We start from the raw sequence: 9,256 nt of genomic DNA on the forward strand, positions 1-9,256 counted from the left end.
TTTCTTCTTTTTCTTCTATGCACATATTAGAAAAGATGGATAATAATCAAATAACAACAAAAATAAATATACAAGTGCAACTGTGATGAGTGCTACAAGGCGAGATAGATGGTTCTATGAGAAATAATCAGAATATTTGGCCTTGTCAGCAAGGTAAGGGATGGCTTCCTCGAGGAAGGGATATTTGAACTTTCATCTACAGGATAAGTGGAATTTCATTAGGTGAAAAAGGGGTGTTCTGTGCTGGAAACACGTGAGGGGAGAAGAAAAGACACACACACAGTACCTTTAAGGGCAAACAACCTTTATCCCACGTAAATGGCAATGCAGATATAATAAGCAAATGATATAATAAGCAAATGGATGTAATAAGCAAATTGCAATGGGGAGAGGAGAAGGGAAAAGATATATATATATATTTACACTCACCAGACTGTGAACGATTCACTACCTGACTGGGAAGCAACAGCCTGGGCTCCAGAGTCGGACACTTGTCCATGAACAGATGAGGAGAGGTCTCATGAAGCTTTGGTGTGGTCTGGGACTATAGCTCGTTTTGTAATGAGTTGTTTGGCATGAGGCCCAGTCACGAGGGCCCTTCGAGACTGGAATCAAGGAACACAAAAAGGTCAACTTGTTTTTGCGATTGTCTGTTGTTTTTCAACAACTAACATATAGGACTAGACTGAAATAGAGATTTCTGTGAAACAGTGCTGGACGAATGCCTCAAGGGGCTCATGCAACCTGTTCCAGGACTTGGTGACCATTGTTTGCGTCTATGTTCGATTGAGTTCAAATTTAATATTTACCTTTTCCTCCACAAGGGGCTGGATGGAGGTGGGGAAGAGTTTTCTAGAAAAGAGTCTAAATAAATGGGCTTATCAAGGTGCTGCAAAGCCAGTGTTCAAGAATGGAGAGCACTGATATAGAGCCTGCTACAAACTGAAACTGGGGGGAAAATGTAGGAGCAAAATGTGCAGGCGTCCATAGGAGTTTTGTCTTTAATCTCAAAGCTTTAAAGGGTTTTTTTTTGCTGAGGATAACACGACCAGATTTGGCACTGAGAAGATCCCTCTGGCTGCGTTATGTAGAACGGATTACAGGATGCAGATAGACTACTCAGTAAATTATTTCTGTAGTCCAAGTGATAGAGGACGGCAGCTTGTACGAGGATGGTGGTGATGGTTGAGGAGATGGAGTTTCTGAGAAACTCTAAGGGAGTGTAAGGTAAGCATGTTAGGTCTATGACTGTAGAGTTGGCAGACAGCCCCAGAAGCCACATTTTTCATTCAAACAAGAAGTTGCTTTGAATGAAAAAGGAAGACAATGAATGGCACTGTAAGAAACACAAACAATCAAGGAAACTTACCATATCCTTTCTTATTCATGTTACTTCCCAGTATTGGCCAAACACCTATGCTAAAAATGACACAGAAGGAAAGGGAAATACGGAAGAACTCATAGTTCTTTTTCTTTCAACCCTTCCTTCTTTTTCAGTAAGTTTAAAGTAGAGTGTTCATAAAATGTGCACCTATCAAGAAGTGAAAAAAATAATTAATTTTGTGCAGCATTTCCACTCTTCTTTCAGAAACAAAATGTATATGCAGGCATGAATTGTGTAATTTTGATAATTCCACATCTGAGTTAAGTGCTTTTATATTTGCATTTGTTTGTTTGATTATTATTTATGTAATTTTTAGAGACAGGGTCTTGCTCTGCTACTCATGGTGGAGTGCAGTGATATGATCATGGCTCACTATAGCCTTAACCACCTGTGTTCAAAGATCTTCCTACCTCAGCCTCCCAAGTAGCTGGAACCACAGGCATGTGCCACCCTGCCCAGCTAGCTTTTTTGTTTTTGTTTTTTTGTAGAGAGAGGGCTCTCATTCTTCTGCCCAGGCTGGTCTTGAACTCCTGGGCTCAAGCGATCCTCCCACTTCAGCCTCCCAAAGTGCAGAGATTACAGGCATGAGCCACCACACCTGGCCACACATATATTTAACTGACATTGCACAATATAATGATAAACATTAAATTCATGTTAATAAAAATTTTAATTTTTATTTATTTACAATGACACCAAATTAAAAGAGACACCGTAACAGGTTGAGAGAGACTGTAGAAGAAAAGGAAAAATGTATTTTAGTACTTTAGTGGCACTTTTGCCTTTCTCTTTTGAATAAGGCATTCAGCATTTTCATCTTAGATGAAGATGATGTAACAGGCCCTGCACAATACATATCTTCCTAGGTTGTCGTTGGCTATTTATTTGCTCAATTCCCACGAGGCTGCCACAGCTGAACACATGGTAAGCAAGATGGAAATGGCAAATAAAACCAAATGTGGATTTGGGTAAGGAGAGACTTGATTTACAATGGTTATTACAATGGGAGGAGTAGGACTATGGCAATAGGGAGAACACTCGGACCATGCAACCTACAAGTTTCTCGTTGATCCTTATAAGATTAGCACACAGACATGTGCATGCACAGAGGAAAGACCATGTGAGGACACCACCATGGGAAGACAAGGCTTCTAATAGATGGAGGGCTATCTGCAAGCCAAGGAGAGAGGCCTCAGAAGAAATCAAATTTGCCCACACCTTGATCTGGAACTTCTAACCTCCAGAACCATGAGAAAATAAATCTGGGTTGTTTAAGCTACCCAGTCTGTGGTATTTTGTTATGACAGCCCTAGCAAATTAACAGTCTTCTTAGTTTTTAGATACTTTGTGTATTCCATACACAAGTCTTTGTCAGATAATATGTATTGCAAATATTTTCTACTGAACCAACTTGGCTTATTTTCTGAAAAGTATCACTTAAAGAATACATGTCTTTAATTTTCATAAAGTCAAATTATTCAGTTCTTCTATATTATGGCTTGTGGTTTTCTTTTTTCTTTTTTTTTAAGACAGGATCTCACTCTGTCACCCAGGACGGAGTACAGTGGGACAATCACAGCTCACTGTAGCCTCAAATTCCTGGGCCCAAGAGATCTTCCCACCTCAGCCTCCTGAGTAGCTGGGACCACGGGTGTACACCACCACGCCTGGCTATTTTTGTTTTTTATTTTGGCAGAGACAAGGTCCCACTATGTTGCCCAGGCTGGTCTTGAACTCCTGAGCTGAAGTGATCCTCCCACCTCAGCCTCCAAAGTGCTGGGATTATAGGCATAAGCCACTGCGCCCAGCTGGTTTGTGCTTTTTTGTGGAGTCATTCCCAAGTCACCTCTCTGCCTCATTATATCAACCAGGGATGAATAAGGAGACTAAAAACATGCCAGTTATATCAACAGAAAAGTTGATATAAATAATTATTAAGTAGTAAATATGGCAAACGACTAAAAGAGATAAAAAAGGACTCTAAGGGGTATAGAAATAGCAACTGCAGATGGTGGCTACTACCTCTAAAGCCAATGGAGAATGCACGAAGAAGAAAATGTTAAAATTTAGAGGGGGTAGGCCAGGCACAGTGGCTCACTCTTGTATTCCCCGCACTTTGGGAGACTGGGTGGGAGGACCGCTTGAACCCAGGAGGTCGAGGCTGCAGTGAGCCATGATCGCGCCACTGCACTCCAGACTGGGTGACAGAGCGAGACCTTGTCTCAAAAACTAAATAAAACTAAAAATAAAAAAATTTAGAAGGGACATCTTCCCCACTAAGGCTGAGAGGCCTCTCAGAAGAGGTATGACTGCCACAGAAACATTCAGCCTGCTGGTGGCATGGAAACTTCTGGAGGTTGGGAACCCAGCAGCCTACCCCTAGGTGACAGAGGAACTTGGTGAAGGGCACAGATCTCAGAAGGTTAACGGGACTCACTGACCACAGCTCTGGTCTCAAGATTTGTACTGCTTAGTTAAAAACACTCCAAGCAGGAGAGAAGAGGGGAGGGGAAAGAGGAGGGAACCCAGAGTGAAGAAGACAGAAAAGGAGCCAAATGGGTAAGAGGAAAAACAGAAAAGTGGGGAGTAATAGAATCTGAGAGTTGGGCATTTAATGCTGCTAAAAGAATTATTGGCCGGGTGCGGTGGCTCATACTTGTAATCCCAGCACTTTGGGAGGCCAAGGCAGGTGGATCACAAGGTCAGGAGTTTGAGACCAGCCTGACCAATATGGTGAAACCCTGTCTCTACTAAAAATACAAAAATTAGCCAGGTGTGGTGGTGGATGCCTGTAGTCCCAGCTACTCGGGAGGCTGAGGCAGAGGAATTGCTTGAACCCAGGAAGTGGAGGTTGCAGTGAGCCGAGATTGTTCCACTGCACTCCAGCCTGGACGACAGAGCGAGACTCAGTCTCAAAAGAAAGAAAGAAAGAAAGAAAGAAAGAAAGAAAGAAAGAAAGAAAGAAAGAAATTATCAGTCTTTTGTATTTGAGATTTCTTTCTTCTAGCCCATCTTCATTTAATTCTATTTAACCTTTTATCTTTCCATATCTGCCTGGATATTGTCTCATTGTCTCTTCTGGACGCTTTCTCAAACCTGCCCCCAGCCCCAACACATGGTTAGTGCTCCTTTGGCTGCCAAACACCCTTGTGTTTGCCCTTGTGATACAATCCTTGAAGTAAGAGACTATGTTCTATTCTGCATTCTATCTCTGGATCATAATATACTCCTCAGCATGTTGTTAGTATTTCAACATTTGATAATTTTTAAAAATCTGAATAAATCACTCTTTTCTCTGTCTCTTAGTCTTTTTACTTGTACTTTTGTCATGGAACTTATTAAGTATTACTATTTTTGTAAATTGTTTTCTCTCCCACAAAAACTGTTAGCTTCTACTAATCTTTGGATTCCTTTGATTGACAAGCACTGTGCATTGCACAAAGTAAGCATTTACTGATTATTTGCTGTATTAAATGTCACCAAACTCATAAAAGGTAATTATAATGTTGTAAAACTGATTTTGTGGTTGACTTATAAACTGGCTCTGAAGATATTTTAAAAATAATTTTATCAGAAGGCATGCAAGAATCTTGGAGTATTGGTTTATACTCATTTGGCTGCAGGAAACAGAAACTCTATCAAGTTACAGGTTGAGTATTCATAACGGAAAATCCCAAATCCTCCAAAATCCAAAACTTTTTGAGCATCAACGTGACTCTAAGGAAATGCTCAGTGTAGCATTTCGGATTTGAAACTTTTGCACTGGGGATACTCAACCTGCAGTTTAAATAGAAAGGAAGGAGCGTGTCTTACTATAAGGAGTAGGACTACAGCCGAGACTCTGGAAGGGCCTGGAATCAGGCCCTTCATCACTGGCAGCAGTACTCTTTGTCTTTCCTTTCTGCAAGTGCTCCACTCACAGTGATACTTCATTCAGTCTTTCATCCTTTTCCTCCTTTTCTTCACTGATATCAATGAATGGAATGACAAGGTGGAGGAGGACATGCTGTTGGTAAGCATTCTGTCTGATTGAAGATGGACCCCTACAACTCAAGAATTTACAGCTCCTCCATTTAAGACAGATTCCAGGCCGGGCGCGGTGGCTCAAGCCTGTAATCCCAGCACTTTGGGAGGCCGAGACGGGCGGATCACGAGGTCAGGAGATCGAGACCATCCTGGCTAACACGGTGAAACCCCGTCTCTACTAAAAAATACAAAAAACTAGCCGGGCGAGGTGGCGGGCACCTGTAGTCCCAGCTACACGGGAGGCTGAGGCAGGAGAATGGCGGGAACCCGGGAGGCGGAGCTTGCAGTGAGCTGAGATCTGGCCACTGCACTCCAGCCTGGGCGACAGAGCGAGACTCCGTCTCAAAAAAAAAAAAAAAAACAGATTCCAAACTGAGACTGGATTATTTTATTCTCACTCCCAAATTGAGAGCGAAGGAACTCTTATTTACCTTTTCAAAAATCAAAATTTTGTTTTTATCAAGTGCCTACTCCTAGTCCAAGCAACAAGGGTCCAAGCAGGGTCCGTAGGGAAAGAATGGCTGTAACTATGAGAATCAGGGAGTAGATGGGGATAGGGAGGAAGGAAAATTCAGTGGAACTAGACAGAAGAATTGGAACCCAGGATCTCAGTTTTAAAAATATTTTTTAATCACCCATTCTCTTTTACTCCCTTCCCTCCTCTCTTACCTCTTCATTCCTTCCCTCTCTAGACACTCCCTCCAGCAATGCAAGCTTATCTAATTACGTTCCTACTTAAGAAATTCCAGAGGCTAATTTTGAAACAAACTAGGCGTGGAGTCCCAACTGCAGCATCCTCCCACTTAGCAGGGGTCACAAACAATTAGTCCACCACCACTGGGCTGAAGTAAAGATGAGGCCAAGCAGACCTCCAGAGAGAATTATGCAACCTAGCCATCTGAACAAAGACACACAGACCCCACATCCTGCACCACTCCCCCATGTCTTCCATACCAAATTTCCCTTTAAAAACTCTATGATAAATTTTACAATTTAAGATGGTACTTTAGACAGCTAGTACACTATCTTCCAGGTTTGCTGGCTGTCCAATTAAACCTGCTTTTCCTTCCACCAACCCTCGCCTCTCCTGTCTGGCTTTTCAGCTATGAGCAGCCAAATCTGTGTCTGGTTACAGTATCCTAATAAGATATCCACTACACCAAGCCACCTGGGTCAGAGGTTAAAAGGAAGAAACTAAGTCTTCCAGGAACCTATACAACTATAGGGCTGACCCTAAATTTGGTAGTAGGCAATTCAATGTAGGTAGAGCAGAGTCAGGTTTGACGTGTTTTGGCGGACACGAAGGGCTTAGGTCTCATTCGTGTACATATTAGATACAACCACCAATGGGGCTGAGGCTCCTCATATAGCTTGCTTAGTAGTAGCTTATCTATTGGTTGAGCCCAGACAACTTTAAAGGTATTGGGACTAAGAAAAAAAAATTTTTTTTTGTTTTTTGTTTTTTTTGAGATGGAGTGTCAGTCTGTTGCCCAGGCCGGAATGCAGTGGTGCAATCTCAGCTCACTGCAACCTCTGCCTCCTGGGTTCAAGCAGTTCTCCCTGCCTCAGCCTCTTGCGTAGCTGTGATTACAGGTGTCCACCACCATGCCCGGCTAATTTTTGTATTTTTAGTAGTGACGGGATTTTGCCATGTTGGCCAGGCTGGTTTCGAACTCCTGACCTCAGGTGATCCACCCACCTTGGCTTCTCAAAGTGCTGGGATTACAGGCATGAGCAGGCAGAACTAAGAAAATATTGAAACTTATGATTTTATTTTGAGTACTAGCACTGTATTAGTCCATTCTCACACTGCTATAAACACAAACCTGAGACTTGGTATTTATAAAGAAAAGAAGTTTAATTGGCTCATGGTTCTGTGGACTGTACTAGTGTCTGCTTCTGGGGTGGACTCAGGAAACTTACAATTATGATGGAAGATGAAGGGGAAGGAGGCACAACTTCACTTGGCAGAGCAGGAGAGACAGAGAGTGAAGGGGGAAGTGCTCCACATTTTCAAACAACCAGATCTCATGAGAACTCACTCACTATTATGAGAACAGCAAGATGGAAATGTGCTCCCATGATCCAATCACCTCCCACCAGGTCCCTCTCCAACACTGGGGATTACAATTCAACATGAGATTTGGATGGGAACATTGAGCCAAACCCTATCATGCACATCGCTAAAATAAGCATACCACTACCCAAGCTGATTGCTTTGAAAGGCAGCATTTATTTATGTGGCTATGTTCTGAGAAGTATGAATAAAATTAATTTCATTATACTGTATCACAATTCATACCATTTGTCCTATATTTATGGTAGGAGAAGAAGACATTGAGCATGGTGTATACTTAATGTCTCATTTGTTTTACAAACTAAGAGGAGACAAAGGAAATTAACCCCCCCAAATTACTGAACATTATGAGATCTACTCTGCTGCCTTATTGTCACATGGTAACTACTTGCCTAGAATCATACGGATTTTTAAAATATTAACGCATAACTCACTGACCAGAACTAGTCCCGTGGTCCAACCTAATCACTATGTACAATGCAGTCATGTGCCGACGGTGGAATGCTAGGACAACATGGTAGCTGCAGTACCAATGCTTATTCTCTGCCACACACTTTCCCCTACCATGTCCCACCCTAACACTTTAAGGTTAAAATGCAGATAAAACTTTACCTGAATTTTAAAATAAAAAGAAATAGTACAGTGTTATCAGAACAGAGTAGATTCTTTTTGTAATAAAGGTGGGATCTTATTCTGTTGCCCAGGCTGGTCTTGGACCACTGAGATCAAGTGATCCTCCCAGTTTAGCCTCCCAAAGTGGTGGGATTACAGATGTGAGCCAGCTCAGAAAGTAGATTCTTTTTATTTCATTTTATTATTTTAAGTTCCACGGCACATGTATGGGATGCGCAGGTTTTTTACATAGGTAAACGTGTGCCATGGTGATTTGCTGCACCTATCAACCCATCATCTAGGTACTAAGTACAGCATGCATTAGCTATTCTTCCTGATGCTCTCTCTCACCCCACACCCCTGACAGGCCCCAGTGAGAAAGCAGATTCTTAATGTTGAAATTTTAAGTGTAGGACAAGGGGATTATAAGGATAAACAGAAATGGATGTAGATAGAGAGCTTCCTGTACTCTCAAATGAGACGACTGCATAAACAGCTTTACTTAAGCAGGTCCATGATGCTGGGACTGTTCAAAAAGTGTTACATGCTATGGAGTGAGGAGTTGAAGGATTCTAGCAGCATTAAAGAAAATGTTAATTTATTTGGTTTCCTCTCATCCTAGTCAGTAAGTCAATACATACAAATTGTTCCCCTTTTTGATTGCCTAGAAGTAAGCACTTTCATCTATTCAGTTTTTAGATTCCTATGCATTGCTTTCAAATCAATTGCATGAACGGAAAACTCTTCTCATTAATCACACTCCTCTCCATGCCAGTGAAGTCTCCTCAAGTCAGAGCACATCTACACATCGTCCACCAGATGGCGGTGGAAGCCCACCGACATTGTAGACCACGTAGGAAGAGCGTCCAGATGGAAAAGCGGGTTGGGGCTTTCTGGTCTGGTTTGTTTTGTTTTGTTTTTTTATTTATTTGTTTGTTTGTTGGGGTTTTTTGGGCGTTTTTTTGTTGTTGTTGTCGTTGTTAAATTTTTAAGACGGAGAATCTCGGGCCGGGCGCGGTGGCTCAAGCCTGTAATCCCAGCACTTTGGGAGGCCGAGGCGGGTGGATCACAAGGTCAGGAGATCGAGACCACGGTGAAACCCCGTCTCTACTAAAAATACAAAAAATTAGCTGGGCGCAGTTGCGGGAGCCTGTAGT

The sequence above is a fragment of the Colobus angolensis genome, unplaced genomic scaffold, assembly GCF_000951035.1.
Source record: "Colobus angolensis palliatus isolate OR3802 unplaced genomic scaffold, Cang.pa_1.0 Scaffold244, whole genome shotgun sequence".
NCBI lineage: Eukaryota > Metazoa > Chordata > Mammalia > Primates > Cercopithecidae > Colobus > Colobus angolensis.